Genomic DNA, 18,094 nt, shown 5'->3' with positions numbered 1-18,094 from the left:
CATTCTTTTACATCCCTCTCACCCAGCCTTAGTTACAAGCCAACTTTTTTTCTCTAGTGCCCTTCTAAAAGACACCATTCCTTCCTCAGTATCAGAAGAACTATGGCCTTCGGAATAGCTGTCTCACAAGGTGCTGGAGTTGCATAGCTGGATGAGATTGCAGGGAGTTAAGACATAAGTGATATCTCTTGTGAACTGACCAAACCTGGAGTAGTAAAACGAAGGCAAAACAGAGCGCGGTTGTATGAAAAAGCACTTGGAAAGTCTGGGAACAGTCACCTTCTATGACTGATACCCATGGTAAATACTCCTTACTATGGAAACACGATGATAATGTAAGTTAAGTAGAAAATAAGGAGGTTTTCTCTCCTCTGTAGTATTTCTACTTAATAATAAAGTGATGGTATTATGATCACCTGTTGAATTAGTTCTCTTGGGACTAGCCAATTGAACGATGCAGAGTTAGGGTGGTTTCTGAATTGTCTAGACTGATTTTTCACACTATTTATGAATATTTATGGAATCTGAGCCTCACTTTGTGCTCTGTAAACAGGCTGAATTATTCAGATTGTTTGTCTATACTGTAATAAATGGAGCTGTCTCCCTGTATCTTATTCTTAATACTAAAAAAATAATCACTGTCTTGTTTCAGGTATAAGGACAAAATGAGGCAAAGGCATCTACCCTCTGCTACTACAGCACCCCATGATCTATGTGTGTGTGTGTGTGTGTGTGTGTGTGTGTGTGTGTGTAAAATGATTTGTTTATGGTAAACATGTACTTTGAGTTGGATAGTTCAGCCAATGGTTTGACTGCTTAACCTATGGCTGGGCTTCAAATGAGGGAAGCCTTTAAAACATTCAGTGAGTGTATAATTCGATCGGATAGCCTGGCAGGAGATTAATTGAAAACATATGTGGCGCAGTGGCATCACAAACCTTTGCCACAGACGAAGAGGAAGGAATTTGTACTGTTCCAGAAAGGTCTCCACAGAGCCATGACCAACGTCTATAATGCATCAGGCGAGACCTCAGACAAATATTTCAGCTGAATATACAAATACTTGACTTTCACAGCTCATTGGCATGCCTGTTTCCAGTGGTAGTCAACACCATCTCTTAATCGGATTGTAATTGACTGGGTATGACCTTCCAGCCCCAATGGAAAGAGCTGTTAGTTGAAGGCTTTGTTTCCTTGTGGGAACAGTAGCCACAGACACAACTTTGAGAAGGGGTTGAGTGGTCATTATCAGTGGGTCTATTCATCAGAGATTAAACTTGAATAGATTACGGGAAGCTGGTGAAGCTGCAGAGAGGTGAACTTGCTTGGAGGAAGCAAATCCATGTGGATTCGCCTTACAAGGGTGAATTTTGCCCTGGCCCCTTCCTCTAGCCTAGACCTCAGCTTTTTGGGTACCATGAGGCCAGAGACTTGGTCCTGTCACTCCCTTTCATCATGACATCAGTTCCTCCTTACCACAGCCCACAGACAGCAGAACCAGCCAACCACAGACTGAGATCTGGGGAATTGTGAGCATAAATAATCTGTGCTCCTTTGGAGTTGATTCTCTCAGGCATCCAGCACAACAATGGAAGAGTATAACAGAACAATACGGGTTTTGATCATTTAAAATAGTTCATGGGAAAGTATCCTAACTTTTTTTCCTGCAGCCTAGTAATATTCCCTTTTAAGAATCCCCACTCTGAAAAGCTGTAGAATTATTTAAATATAAAGTTCCTTTTCAAAGAAAGTTTTGTAAGTAAAAGAGTTCTAGAAATGTCCCCATTTATTCCAAGCTCTCAATATACCAGGAAGATGTGTCTTTACAATAATCTGTATTCTAGCATTGAAGCTGAATTTTTTTACATTCCTGCTCTTTGCCCACACCCTTTTTAGTTTGCATTTTTGTAGTCTTGCCAATGTTTTATAAATATTATTAGAAATATCTGATTGGCTTGGTTAACTTGGCTTGATTGGACTTGATTGAATATTAGATATATCTGATTGGTTTGATCTGGTCAGCTTGACTGGGCTTCCCTTTGATCTATCTGTATTACATTTTACTATTTTCTGTCCTTCAATTCACTTCTTCTTTTGTAATTAATTTATTTGGTAGTTTTTCTCCTCTACTTTATAACATTGAATGCTTAGGTTTATATCTTCTCTTTTCACATTTAAGATTGTAGATGCACCTCAGTGGGCTTCTCCTGAAAACATGCCAGAGGCTACAAACTGAAATTTATATTTCATAGTTCTGGACATTGAGAAGTCCAAGTTCAAAGCAAGTACAGTTATATATCATTCTGTCTATAATTCCTAACCTCCAGTCTTCACTTCCACTTTGAAATTAACCTTTTCATTTCCAACTTGAGGGTGAATGGAGCATGACATGCTGCAGCTAGATTAGCTCCTTAATGTCCTTCAGTCCCATTTTGCCACAATGAAAGTCTTTCATTCCTTTTACGAATGAATAATATCCCATTATATATACATGCCATACTTTCTTTTCTCACCCACCCACTGAGAGCCACCTAGGTTGATTCCCTTCCCCTGTCTGCTCTGAATACTGCTGCAGCAAACATGGAAGTTGGGAACCTCTCTTCATAGGCTGATGTCCTTTTCTTTAGATATATACCAGAGGCAAGATAGATAGATCATAAGATAGTTGTCCATGCTTGTTTACATGCAAGAGTTTCTTTTTCTTTATGTCCTCACTAACCCAGGTTACATTTTTACTTTTGTGGCAGTAACCTTAAACAGAGGAATTGTGACTTCATAATTCACCTTCATTTTGGACTGATGGGATTTTTTTTTTGTATAGTTTGCTAAATCACCTTCTCCCTTTTCTCTTTTCTTTTTTTATTTTGTGCTTTTGAGCCTAGAGCTTAATAATGTAAACCCAGGTGTTCTGAACTTGCAGAAATTTCCTGCCAGTGTCTCCCAAGGCCTGGGCTCACAGGCCAGATTATCCCTCTAGGTTAAGAACTCCTGTAGTAATAAGAGCAGTGGGGCTGCTTCCAGCCACCCCGCTGCCCGCACGGCTAGCTTTAGCCGAAATAATTACACGGAAACTGTATTCTTTTAAACATTGCTTGGCCCATTTCTATCTAGCCTCTTCTAGGCTAATTCTCACATATTAATTTAGCCCATTTCTAATCATCTGTGTTGCACCCCAAGGTGCGCTTACCGGGAAGATTCTAGCCTACGTCCATCCTAGGTCGGAGCTGAATCATGTCTGTCTGCGAGAGCGGAGCATGGCGTCTCTGTCTGAGGCGTCTTACCTCACTTCCTTTTCCTCCCAGCATTCTGTTCTGTTTACTCCACCCACCTATGTTCTAAGCTATGAGCCCAAGCAGTTTGTTTATTACTTAACCAATGAAATCAACAGATTGATATACGACACTCCCACATCAAACTCCCTCTGGGCTGCCAAGCTGTATAGGCCTTTCTGCTTCTGACATTAAGACTGTGTGATAGACTTAAAGTAAATTACTTCTTTGTTGGGAATTACCTCCACCCAAATCTTTAATTTTTTAATCTATAACTAACAATAAAACAAACTCTTAACAGGCATATGTATTCCCTGTGTTGTGTGTGTGTGTGTGTGTGTACATGCTCTTGATTGTGTGTGTGCACAAATATATGCATAAATGTGGAAGCCAGAGGTTAATAATAATGTCTTCCTCAACTATTCTCCACCATACTTCTTTGTGGCAGAGATTCTACTGTACCTGGAGCCAGCTGATGTGGCATCATTGGCTGACCAGTGAGCCCCCAGGAATCTGCCTGTCTCTGCCTTCCTTGTGCTGGGATTATAGTCTCATGCTGCCATAAATGGCCCTCTAGGTAGGGTCCCAGGAATGGACTCAGGTCCCTGCATTTGCACCCAACTAGCACCTTACAGTCCACACCACCCCCTCAACTTTTATTATCCCAGAATTTATATCATGGAGTGATTTTACTTAAGGAACGATTTGAATTGTTTTATTTAAAACATGACATGGAAAACAAGAATTCAGTTTTATGGTTCTCTTTGCAGGCAGTTTAAAAACAAAAACAAAAAAAGAGCAGGGCTCTTTTGAAGCATTCTTTGCAGTTCCTGGAGATTTTAGGTCTATTTGAAAATAATTAATTCAGATGTAAATTACACAAGTCTTCAAATCAGGATGCACAGCAAACCTGAATGAAATAAAAAAAGTCATCGCTCATTAAAACATAATGTCAAGGAGCCCTTGAGAGTTTGAGGCTGTTGGCTGTCCCATGGAGTTTGGGAGCACAGAGATGGTGGAAAGATTCCCTGGTGTTCAATGTATGGAAGACCAGGGCAAAGACTTCCTCATCATTACAGACCTTCTCCACTCCTCACAGACTTCCCGTGGAGACCAGCACCATACTTCTGACAAATCCCCAACAGTTTATTTGTTAGATATTTTATTCAAATTGCTTCCTTCTCCTTGCCGAGTGCACAGAAGAACAGCAATATCCCGTCCCCTCTGTACCTCCTAACTGCTGTTTCAGGAGATAATGACTGAAGTTAGATCTTCATTACAACGTGAGTTTGTACAGCGAGCCTTATTTATTTTTCTCTACCTTGCTATTGTAATCACCAGGACGGGAAGACTGGCTCTGGATAAACGTATTTATTTGAGTTCAGTGTTTCAAAGACACTCATTTGTTGAAATGGTAGGAACTGCCTCACACTGTCCTGGAGAGAGAGAGAGTTCTGGAAGCTCATTATATCTGAACCACATAGAGCTTCTGTGATTTCCATGCTCAGATGGCATCTGAAAAGGAAGTTTTTAATTATAATATTTTCTTCTTCAATGATTTTAAACATGAAACAACTATTGCCAATGTTTTCCCCTTTTTAAATTTAATTTAATTATCTCCTTCATGGACCTCAGGAATAGTCTTATTGATAGAGCACACTGTAAAAATCTAGATATGATTTATTATAAATATTAAAATAAAAATTTAAAAAATGAGTAGGAACAACTGGAGGTTGGTTTCCATCTCAAAAATACGTGGAAGCTTTCTTTAAACAAAGGAAACACATTTTAGGATTATTTCTTTTTTTGTACATATATGTCTGTGTGAGTGAATCCTACTAGCATGCAGGTGCTCCAGGAGACCAGAGGAGGGTATCAGACTCCCTAGCGCTTGTTGTAGGCAGCTGTGAGAAGCTAGATGTTGGTGGCAGAAACCAAAATGGATCCTCTGGAAAAGCAACAAGCTCTCTGAATGTCTGAGCAGTCTCTCCAACTCCAAAAGGACAAAAGCTTCTGAGGTAAATCAATGAAATTAACAACCTAAGCTTCTAGACCAGTTTTTATGTTTAACAGAATTCCAAATTTTGTAGCCCTAGGAAAAGCATGAAATAAAAATTGCTCAGAAAGGATACCACTGATGCTGCTATCAGCGTCATAAGAATATGAAGAATGTTTGTATATGCACATGAAGCCAAGAAGCCAGGGGATAAAACTAAGAGTTACTTTTTTTTTTTTTAAATCAAATTTGGACAGAAGAAAAGAAAGGATTGGTTACCTTTGGTGAACCAACATTAAGCAAAAATTTACATCAGGTAGAATTCTATCCTTTACAATCTATGGTCTCCTTTTGACTTACACAACTTTTATATGAGACTTTTTCATGGCAAGATGAGAGAGGAGTAATGGCAGAAAAAAATGGGATTTTGTTCAATTGTGAAGACAAAGTGGAATTACGATACTTTCTGGAGAACTGATGGAAGTGGAAAGTATTAGGAACAGAACTGTGAGGTGGGGACTGGGAAGGGTTGGGAGAACAACAGGACACACGTGATCTGAGAGAAGAATGGGGAATACTTAGGGTAATAGGTACAGGCAAAAATGTCACACAAGAGCAAGGAGATGGTGAAGAGGGCAGGCTGGGTGTGAAAGATTATATAAACTAAGTATGGATGGAAATGCTATGATAAGACCTGTTACTTTGTATATTAATTAAAAATAATATTAAATTGAAAAAGAAAAGAAAAATGATTAAGAGATATGATACAACTATTCTGTCGAGGAGTCCTGACTTTGGGGTAGTCAAAAGTTGTGGGTGAAGAAGTGCAGTACTTTCCAGAAGATAAGGCAGACTCCATTCATAGGGAGCTAGAGAATGGGACTCCACTCCACAAAGAGAGTGAATAAATTCTGGAGTCACTTTCACAAGCAAGAGACAAAAAGAAAGCAATTCTATTGTACATTGTTTTAGCTTGTTGACACCTATACTGGACCTCCAGCCATAGGTAATAATTTGCTCCAGGTGGGCGTTTGTTATGGTCCCAAATTAAACCCAAACTGGTACCCAGTGTCGGTGTGAAGAACACATAGAAATATATTTAGAAATGTACAGACTTGGGATATTTTTCTTCTAACTACTCATTTTGCGAAAGTCTCTCAATAAATATTTCAGGAAAAAAATACAAGAAAGACAAAAAATAGACACGTTAAGATTTCAAAAGTAAGTGATTATCATATGTAAGCAGTAAATCATCAGTATAGCTGTGCACTAAGCTTAGACAGGCATTAGTCAAAGTTGCAAGAGCGTTAAAGATCTTCTAGAGTACCTCCCAACAGCACCACCCTGGGGGCCAAGGTTTTGACATGTGATTCTTTTAGGAACATTAAACAGCCATGCTATAGTACCTTGCCAATAGCTCATTCTGAAAGTTGAAAATAAATGGAAAAAAAATTTAACATTAGAAGTTCTTCCACCTGGCTACCAGTACACTAATTCCACAGAATCTTTCCCAGTTTCCAAGGCTGCCTTTCCTTTTCTCCCCTCATCCTACAAAAGGCCTTTAGTCAGGTGATTAACTACACCTAGAAGTCTTTTGTAAAATCCTTTGCTGGTCCCTTTGTGTTTCTCTATGAAGGAAAATACACATTCTTCTGTGCTGTATTTGTTGATGCTACCGAGAGAATAGAAGGCGGAAGAGTTTCTAAATACGCTCCTCTTGGGCTGTGCTCTTAATTCTAATGCTCCTTGAAAGTGGCCATAAAAAGCTTTTATTTTTAGTGTGTACTCACACTGGCTTTTTCCTTGGTAGATTTCAGAAAAGTTGCCTTTTGTGGCAGCTGTATTTCCCAAGCAGTGACATCAAAATCGCTGAATACCTCTTAAGTGATGTTTGTGGTTTTAGATGCTTGCTGGAGAAAAATCATTAACGCTTCTCAACCTCACAGAAAAATCCCAAGAGGAATAAAATATCCAGATATCCAGGCTTAGAAGGAAGGCTTCTCACACTTCAACAGCACTGGTTTAGAAACTGCAGATTCTCTTTCTAAAATCTAATTTAGGTATAATTATGTCAAGTGCATAAACATCTAAGTCAAAACAACAATAACAAGCTTACCAAATAGTTTAACTGAATTTAATTATTATTATAAAGAGCCTAAACATTTTTCTTTGCTCAGGATATACCTTCATCAACCAGAAGCTATCATTATTACACTTGTGTTTGCTTGTTTTCCTTTGCTTTGTAAATAAGTTTTGTTTTTGCCATAGGAGCTCATTCAATATTTATTAAGCATGTTAATATTTGAAGCAACTCATCACTTTATAAATTCTGGTGGGAGAATCTTGTCAAACTTGTTGAACATTATGATGATTTATCATATTTGATATTGCCTGAGAACAATAAAACCTACTAATCCGATTGTGGAGATGGCCAATGCCATGGAGAACAACTCATTAAGCATAAATTGGACAGATTGCATCCCAGCCCTGCTTAATTGGACAGAAATTATTTGAATTCATTCAACTTTCATATTTACCTCTTTAAAAATGAAATTACCCATAGTACTTCCTATTTTAGTGGCCTGGTGTTACTTTCTGCTGAAACCTCCAAATGCCCATGTAAGGAGTGGTTCACACTGGAAACATGACATGCATAAGAAGCTAAGCTAAATGGTTTTCTAACAACACTGATGGGCAGAGGTGAACAGAAGGGGTTGGTGGCATCTGTAACAGAGTCTCCCAGACCTTTAACTTGCTTTGGTGTGGATGTGAGCCTTCAGGAGGGGATGGGCATTGGCAGACTTCTCGATGTCTTTAACCAGGGATCATCGTTCCTAAAGGAACTTATGAGCAACTTAGGAGTTGGCGATCAGCCAGGATCCGGCCATACAGCTGCTCATGCCATTGAGGGTCTTCTACTTCTGTTTCAGGATTAATTTCAAGTATTTCCTTGTGGATTCTCTACCAAAACAAGTTTGACTAATGCACTGTTCCACAAATCTGACCCTATGTGTCACTGATCCCATGTCTATGCTCAGACCATCTGCAAGGCATTTGCTAGATTCTCAAGATCTTCTAAAATCCACTCATCTAATCATATCTTCTAGTGAACATAAAATTTTATTTTAATCAAAGTTTATTTTTTGTTACTTTTACTTGTACACACTTGCTTAGTACTTAAAACTAAAATTTATGTTATCCGTTAAATATTCCTTTGATCTCTACTTGAACTTTATATAATATTTTATGCAATATTATATAACTGCAAATGGATTTATTTGCAAGTGGTTGAACAAATAGTTGAGTGAATAGGTGATGTTAAGTACTGATCAGATCTTAGAAGAAGGAATCCCATTCTGTGGAGATGGCAAGAAATCTGGGCATCTAAGACACGGGTCTTAATATGAATCGTTTAGATTTCATTTATACAAAGAAGACATTCAACTAATACTTAGTATGTTGCTTAGATTATGTGATTCCATTAGCTACAAAGTAGAAAATAGGATAAAGAAAGGATCCTGAGATTCGCTGAAGAAGAGGGGAGCATAGACCCACAAATTTCAGTATGTAAAAAACAAATAATAATTATGTTTGTCCTCTAGTTCACAGTGAGTTTCAAGTTGTCCTAATTTTTTCATTTCATAAAATGCAGCCCTAAAATGAAGACTTCGATCAACACAATCAAACCGAGTTAGACGTGAACCAGTTTAGGTGGTTCCCTTTATATAATTTAAATAGTCATTTAAGGAAAAGTAACTTAATAATCTGGTAGTAGATTACTTAGTTAGTGAATCAGTGAAAACATGTAAGAATTAAGGCTGGTGTCCGGATCTGATTGTTCCTGAAGCATTGCTTTCTCCAGTGACCTTGGGCAAGCTTGCAAGGCATGAGACACAGAGTCTTCAAGAGCTCTAAAATATTTCCCTGTGAAGTATACGCAAATGAGAAGAAAACCTGTCAGTTTTACTTATTATGGTTGCATTCAATTAAGTTTTCAAAAATAATTACGTGATCATTTAAAAACACAAGGAAATTTAGTCTTTCTAACCTGAATAGTAAATTGTCAATAAAATGGGCATACATTGTGGTGGTTCTCATGACAAAACACACACACCTACACACACACACACACACACACACACACACACACACACTCACACACAGAGATATACACACAGTTCACAAACACATGTTGTCAAAATTGGTAAGAAGGATGTGTGTGTGTAACTGTGTGTAGGTGTATCAGTACGATGCATCTATGTATATTTTATCTGTGTGTGTGTTTCTCTGCTTGTGTACGTGTGTATGTGTAGCCTACCTGAATCAATGGTAGGCTTGTGCACATCTGATCAAATGGATGTGAAAGGGGAGTGGAGCTGCATTCTGTAATGAACCCAGCTGAATTTAGAATTACTGGGTATCAGTAATGATGTTGCTTTCCTCCAAAACAAATTGATTATAATTAGTGCTATTTTGAATCTCACCCATTCTTAAACAGTTACCCTAGATTATAGCACTTTTTTTTCATTTTAAAATAAACCTTTCATACATGTTGTTTAAAATCAGCCTCTAGTGTGATCTCAAAGATCAAGGCAAAACCCCACACGCCCCGACTAGTGATCAAAGTTTGATGACCTCCAAATAACAGAAAACACAATAAGTGGACTTCAGATCACAAGAACAAAAAAAATGCCCAGAAGCTACACAAGCCACTGCTGGTGTTCTTTACTCAGGATGTTTTTCATGAGCGAAGAAGAAAGCAGAAGCTGTCAGGAGGCAGCAGCTTCCAATTCCTTGGTCTGCAGCCTCATCTGAGGGACCAAACACATAGGTTATGTATATACTCAGGAGAAAAAGACATAAAACCATAAAGGGTGGGGTAGGCCTCAAGGAATAAGATTGAAAACAAAATAAAACAACAGGTCAGCAGCCAGAGATGCAAACTTGGTGTTAGTAATCACAGGATTTGCACAATTCAGCATGTACTGGGGATTATCAGAGCCTAGGAAAGGGATTCCTTTACAGTTCTACTTGAATGGTGTAGGCAGAGTGCTTTTATATATGCCTATATATATGATATCCATGATGTGAGCTGATATTTACATTATAAAGGATGTTCTTTGTTCTTATACTTGAACAGTTTCTTCTCATTTACACAATAGTCTGATCACTACATATAATGTTACAGCATTAACATAGCTGTCATCGAAACTCCTTAGTTTCTTAAAAACTTATCAAAAGTATTACACATGAATCTAATTTGATCTTCATTTAGAAGTGGTGATGCAAGGATCTTTTACTTTCTGAAGAATATAGTTGTTCTTTTTTACACAGTACCTTAAAATAGCTGTGGAGACACAACTGAACAAACCATTTTTGTCTTTTCAAAACCTACTTTGAGAAAATTCTGCCTATACTTCTTGCATATGGTTTTACACACGACTACCACCACCGCCACCGCCTGATTTCTGTCAAGGGTAGAATAGGTTACAAAATGTGGGCTACATGGTCTCACATTCATGTCTCTGACCCCTATTTCACAATCCCAGCTTCTTTATCTCCTTCAAGCACAGCACAAACAATGTCACAGCTTAATCCATAACCCTTCATCAGTTATATTAGATAGAAGATAAGACTCATTTGTACAGGTAAAAAATATTCTCTTCTCTTCTAACATCTCAAACCCAACAATAAATTTCCCACATTTTTTTTTTAGTTCATTTGCTCCACCTTGCTGAATATTTGAATTCTTATCCATACTGAAAGATTCATTTTCTGGGGAGTATCCTCTCCTTGCCATTCTGCCATACAGTTCTCCAGGGCACTTACCAGCACAGGCTTATGGGTAATCTATCTGAAGAGAACCTTGCTTTGATGGATCATGCAGAAATTCTTGTCTTGGTCACATTGGTAATCTTCCGGTACCTGCTCCGCAGGTTAACCATAGTGAATTCAAACAATCATTTGTTGAATTTAACTAAATAGAAAATACTTAGTTTATCAGTTTCAAAATATTGTCTAAACATCTCCATTAATTATTTAAAAATAATACTGTTCGCTTCAGCAACAAAACCCAAACTATCCCAAGGGCTGATGGTCAAGTGGAAGGGACAAAAGCACACTTTCATCCTTTTTTGTAAAATATCGTATTTAAGTGAAATAAAGTGTACTTGGGAACTGGGAGAAATGTTCAGTGTATAAACCACTTGGTGCATGATCATAAGTATCTGAGTTCACATCCCAGAATTCATGTAGAGATGGACACCATAGAACACTAACCTCCGTGTTCCCATGGTGAGGGGAGAGGGAGAGGCAGAATAGCCTGGAGTTCAGGGGCCTTCTGGGCTGGAGTACTCAGCTGTGATGAACCAAAGACTCTGTCTCTGAAGGGGCGAGAGATGAGGGCTCACACTGGCGAGAATTTTCTGACCTCCACGTGCATAGCAGGGCTTGCACAAGCCTGGCACGATCACAGCAGCTTCCACCACTACCACCACCAATGTAGCACATGAAGGTTTTTTTTTTTTTTTTTTTTTTGGTTTTTCGAGACAGGGTTTCTCTGTGGCTTTGGAGCCTGTCCTGGAACTAGCTGGTTTTTTATGTTTGTTTGTTTTGTTGTTGTTTTTTGGGTTTTTTTGCACACATGAAGTTTTTTGAAAAACACATCTTTATAATCAAGCAAATAATCTAAATCATTGAGTTCTTGAGCTTCTTTTTTTTATATAAATAAAAAAGAATGCGAAAGGGAACCCAGGAAACTGTCTGCTCTACTCTTATTTGGAAGCAGCTGAACAGCGTTCAGGACAAGATTCTAGGCAAGTCTGACATCATTATTATTATCTCACCCCCTTACAAACTTCTTGTGCTCACATCCAAATGTTCAAGATGCTAATGCCTTGGCACTAAAATGAAACAGCACCCAGGGACCAACTCTTCATTCTGTGCTCCTCTCACATGAAATTCCTTTCCTGCCCCTGAATTATGGGTACCTTAATTATGGGAGGTACAGTGTTGCCTGCACTTCTGACTCCCTGACAGGGTTATGGTGCGAGCTAGGAGTGAGAACTAAACGCAATCTGAGCCTCTCATCTACACTATTATTTACAAAACCAATCTCTTGAGAATAGTGAGAACCATGTATACATCTCCTGGATATACAAATTAATAATTAGTGCTGAACTGTGAAAATAGCACCCATCAATAAACACGTACAGGAACCAAACTGCATATAAAGATGAAGTGATAATTCTTTTCAGATAAATCCTTTGCTTGCGATCAGGCAAATGGGAATTGCTTTCATTACATATTTTATGTTCCAGGTTTATAACTTTATTGCTGATACATAGAATCTTGTATATGTGGATGTTTGCAAAAATAAATAATTATGTATAGTTATGTTCATTTAAAAAAAATCAGTGTTTTTATTGAGGTAATTTTTTTTTGGCTAGGTGTTTACATAGAATGCTGGTTACCTTTTAGCTCAAAGAAATGCAGATTAGTTTAATATTGGATGCCTCATTGTGTGTTCTCCACTTGTATTTGTCCCGTGTCCTTAACTTGTGTGCATACAGAAACTGAGTATACCTTTGCTTAATGGGCAAGTCACAGCAACAGCACCCTTACTTTCAAGGGCAGATTTCCCCCGGGGCTTTCTACCCAGGGAAAGCAACTTGGCTAGCATCTCATTGTCACTTATAAACCACGGCCTTCGCCTCCCTCTGCACTGAGGGGCTTATCTGGCGACAGTAGGATCCGTTCTTCAATGATGTTAGCATTTTGGGGGAAGAGCACACTATATTTTGTTTTTCACATTTTTGGAAAGGATCCTTTGTTCTTGCTGAGTTTTTTTTTTCTTTCCAAGACAGGGTTTCTCTGTAGCTTTGGAGCCTGTCCTGGCACTAGCTCTTGTAGACCAGGCTGGCCTAGAACTCACAGAGATCCACCTGCCTCTGCCTCCCGAGTGCTGGGATAAAAGGCGTGCACCACCACTGCCTGGCCCTGGTACCAAGTTTTGTCAGGGTTTCTACTGCTGTGGTGAAACATCTTGGCCAAAGCAGCTCATGGAGGAAAGGGCAAATTTATAGCATTAAAACTCAGCCCTTTGTTTCATTTTTTTAAATATCATCTTTTGACACTGGTACATTTTTCAGAATTTTGGTTACTGTCTTCATGTCTGGGCAAGTCCAAACAAACATAGAGTTCAACATTCTTATAAAATTATGGATCAACTGCATATTATTTCTGTAATAGTAATCTATTTTAATGTAATAATTTAATTATTTATTTTGAGACAAGTTCTCACTATATATCCCTAGTTGGTACAAGAGTCCAGTAGAGACCAGGATGGCCTTGAACTCACTGAGGTCTGCTTGCCGTTGCCTCTGGAGTGCTGGGATTAAAAGTGTACAACACCATGTTAAACACAATCCAAATTTTTTCTCATGAACTCCTTCCCTCTCTATCCATGGGCTTTTATCAGATTCATGAAGAATATGAAGTGGAGCCATGTGTAGTGATTCACAACTGTAACCAAAACACTAGAGAGGCTGGAACCGAATGTTTAAGTCAACCACAGCACAGGACAGTTGGTGTGCTGGTTGAAAGAAAATGGCCCCCAAAGGGGCACTATTAGGAGATTTTGTTGAAGTAGGCGTGGCCTTATTGGAGGAAGTGTGTTACTGTGGAGGAGGGCTTTGAGGTTTCATTCATGCTCAAGATACCACACAGTGTCCCAAACCATTTCTTGTTGTCTGTGAATCAAGATGGAAGAGCTCTCAGCTCCTGTTCTAGCACCATGTCTGCCTGTATGCTGCCTTGCTTCCCACCATGATGATAACAGACAAAATCTCTGAACTCTAAGTGAGCCATCATTATTAATTGTTTTCCTTTACAGGAGTTGCCATGGTCATGGTGCCTCTTCACAGCAATAGAAACCCTATCTGAGACACCCGGATATTATAGTGAGACCCATTTCAAAAAATAAAAACAAAACAAAAAGATAAATAAATTTACACTGGGGTCTTACTTGATGATTTCCAGATAATTGAATATCATGCTCACCCTATGTATGTCTACTTTTTGTTTTATTACCTTTCACAGACCATGAATCCCCATTTTTTTCCCAGTAAGTTTTATGTAGAGTTCAGATCTAGATTCAGAGTCCATGTTGCTTCTCTTGAGAACCAAGGCACCATAAATAAGAGAATGTCAAAATCCATTTGTTGAGTATGTGTAAGAATGAGGAAGGTGTGTTGAAACAAAAGTATAAGACATTGTCCTAAAACAAGTGCAATGCTTGATGTCTAAATGGAATTAAGTAGTCTCCACTCATTTTTTCATTATTCATCTATTAATTAATCCATATTAGGATATCATGATCCACCTACTGCGTGCTCTGCATGCTATTACACTGAATTTAATGACTCATGGTCCTGCACCAGGACATTGTGATAACTTTCACATTCATTTCTATGTATATATAAATCATGATCTTCCTGGTCAAAATCAAAATAACGGGAAATACTTTTAAATTTTTATTATACTGTATATTTCAAGATTAAATATATTCCCCTTGCATTATCTTTTGTTTTTAAAACGACTTATGATAAACCACTATGCTTTTTATTCTTTAAATTTCACTATCCATTCCAATATGTTTAAATTCACTACTCAAAACATGTTAACATAAGAAATGTTTTAGAAAAAATAAGGTGGGGAAGTTAATAGACTTTAAGAATAAATATAATTTGAACTTTTCTTATGTAAATTCTAACAAGCTTTTCGTGACCCACAAGTGGTGCTGAATTAAATATTAACTTTGCCAGGACCACTCGTGGACATTCAAATTTCATTTGTATGTTATCAGAACCAGTTCCCAGCCATGACACAAGAACACCGGATCCCGTTAGAATGCTGACGTGTGGATCCAGCTTTCCTCAGATGCTCCAGCTCAGCACTGAGGAGCAGAGACTCTGCACTTCAAACTTCCTACGCTAGTATTTTTGCAAAGGTCACTTTTTATTTTGGTGGTTGTTTTACCCACTTCCTGGTACAGGAGCTGTAGGAAACAATGTATACCCAATGCATTTCTTTAAGGAAAGATTTTCCAAATAGAAAGGCAACATACTTTAGACAAAAAGACAGAAGAAAAGACTCTAAATGAGACCACAATGCCAATTAATTTATTATTAAATTATTTGTAATCAATTACCTCTACATAGCTACTCTACTATCTATAAAAAATCTACTGTTTCAGACACAAAAGGCATATATCCATATTCTAATAATAAATACAGTGTATTTATTACAAGAAAATGGTAACATTTATAGTTAGAAGGTGTGAGTTTGTCTTTGGTTTCTCTCTTCCAAGTAGCCTTTGTGGTTGTGATCACATGGAAAACAAACTCCAAAGCTCTATAGAGTCTCATGTCCAGGGACTAAAGCTGCTTCAAGTCTCTTTTTCCATAACAATGAATAATGATTCAATACTCAATGTGTCAATAATCTTCCAGATTTACTTTTCACCTCTCCTTAATCTATTATTAACTAATATAAGCCAATGGGTCAATAAATAATGTCACACATCTTGTTTGAAGAAATCCTTTGGAATACTATCTGTGGAAAAATGTTTGAAGTGGTGGTAAACATTGGAGGTCCTCAAATTCAAACCAGTAGTGAAGGACAACAAATTAAAAATTAAGATAAGTTACTCAAAATTCAAATGGGTAGTGAAGAACACTAAATTAAACTGAAATTGAAGTAGAGTCTTGGAAGAATGCAACTATCGAAACTGAGGTATTGACATGACACTACTTCTCTTTAAAAACATGGGGATGTCTTTAAGAATTATAACCTCAGTTTGCTTGAACATTTCACTTTAATTTATCGTATTCTATAGGGAAACTACCCAGAGTAGAACTGTTCCCTGAACCAGTGGAAGAATGCCACCTGCAGAAGCTCTGTCTTTCTACATTGTGTGAGAGTTTTCTTTGGGCTGGGCTACCCAGCGTTGTTCTGGAAAAGGACAAATCCATTATCTGTCTTGTGCAGCCAACATAGTTAGAGGGGCTCCCTAGATAAGGCATAATATTCTCACATATGCAGGCAATAGCTAAATAAGTAACACCAAATAAATCAAAATGTTTAACTTTCACAACACAATAGTATGTTACATATGTAAGGCACATTATAATATATAAGTGATGTATGTCGCACAGTTCCAGCCCATCTGATTTGTTTGTGCCATTTGAATATGTGACCTTCGTTGTTTTTGTTTTTCCCAACATAAAGAAAAAACTCTTCCTTGAGCATTCCTGGGTTTTAGATGTTTGGAACAAAGGGTTTCACATTCTAAGAATTTGGAGTACAGTGAATTTTAAAACAACATATTCTTGAGAAATCAATAGACGACATTGCAAAGTGAACTCACATCACCTCCTCATCTGTCTTCTCGACATGGAATCTTATTCAGAAAATCTGTTGTTGCACAGCCTGAAGGAGATGCTCTCTCTCTTTTAGATAGTTGCAGATGAAGGGAGAGGTTAATTGGATATTAGTAGATACCTCAAAATGACATTTGACATCAATTTGGGCCTCCAAAGGCGATAGAGGGAAAGAAATGGATGTCAACTTCCTTTTGTGAAGGAGCGATGCTCGGGTTAGTAAATACACCACGCCGGTGATAGTTTTCAATGCATAAGGTTTGAAAAATAAAATTTTCCAGATAAATTAACTCTCACTTGAGCTGGAATTGGAGCAATTTTATATTAGTATCACCCATGACAAAAAAAAATAAAAGATACAGAAAGACTTAAATGTTAGCTTCAATATACACTGTGATTGTGTGAATTTGTTTGGAATTTTGACTCTGCTGATTTAGTATGAAAATCAAGCATCGCCCAATACCATGACGCTTCACACAGAAACCATTTTTACTATACTTTACTATACTATACAACTATTCAAGTTGCATCTTTAGATAGACTTATCTTCTTTCTCTTGATTTTTGTGAGACGGTCTAGAAATACAAAATTTGGTGGCAGCATTCACACAATGCTGCTTACAGTTACACAAAATATCTTTGTTTAGGAAACTAATAAAACTGGTCATATAAAGAGGAAATGAGATTTTTAATGCAAAATGAAGCTGACAGTGCTCTTCTATTACCAGGGTCTTATTAGGGAAAATTTCTCTGACATCTGTTTATCCCCTGCAGCCAACCTTGTATTCAGAATACAGTAATTGATTCACAGCATCCACTGGGGATCTAACTGGCTCACTTTTCCACACCGCACTACACAGGTATCTCGGCAGCTAATTCTGAATGTACATCTACATCGTTATCTCCTGGTGAACTGTGACCCTAAACACTTTGGAGGCCCAGATGAAAGTGCTTCCTCCACCCTCCAGTGCTAGGGGTGTAGCGGATTCTGCAGCATGGCAATTCACACAGGACATCCAATCAGAACCATCCCCTTTGAAGCCCTTCTCAGCTGGGAGACCATGAATGATTCATAGCTTCTCCACACAGACTAAAGAGAGGAGAGCAAAGCCAGTGTGTATTATTCAGGACTGCATCCTCAATAAGTCTCCATGTTCAGCAAATTGCTACAATGTTTCTTTCCCTTTTTTTCCCCTTAGTCCTTACTTCCATACAACATCTCTTTTGTGTACAAGTTTTAACAAAGAAAGGTTATCTGTTTAAGCAAACTTGTTGATTGGGTTATCCTCCAGTCCCATAATGAATGTTAGTGTGGCCACGGATTTAGTGCAAAGGAAAATATCTGGCAGGGATTACCCGCTCCAAGGAAGATGACAAGGGCCCAACAGC

Source organism: Microtus pennsylvanicus, chromosome 15 (assembly GCF_037038515.1).
Source record: "Microtus pennsylvanicus isolate mMicPen1 chromosome 15, mMicPen1.hap1, whole genome shotgun sequence".
Classification (NCBI taxonomy): Eukaryota; Metazoa; Chordata; class Mammalia; order Rodentia; family Cricetidae; genus Microtus; species Microtus pennsylvanicus.
Note: the sequence above shows the minus strand (reverse complement) of the source record.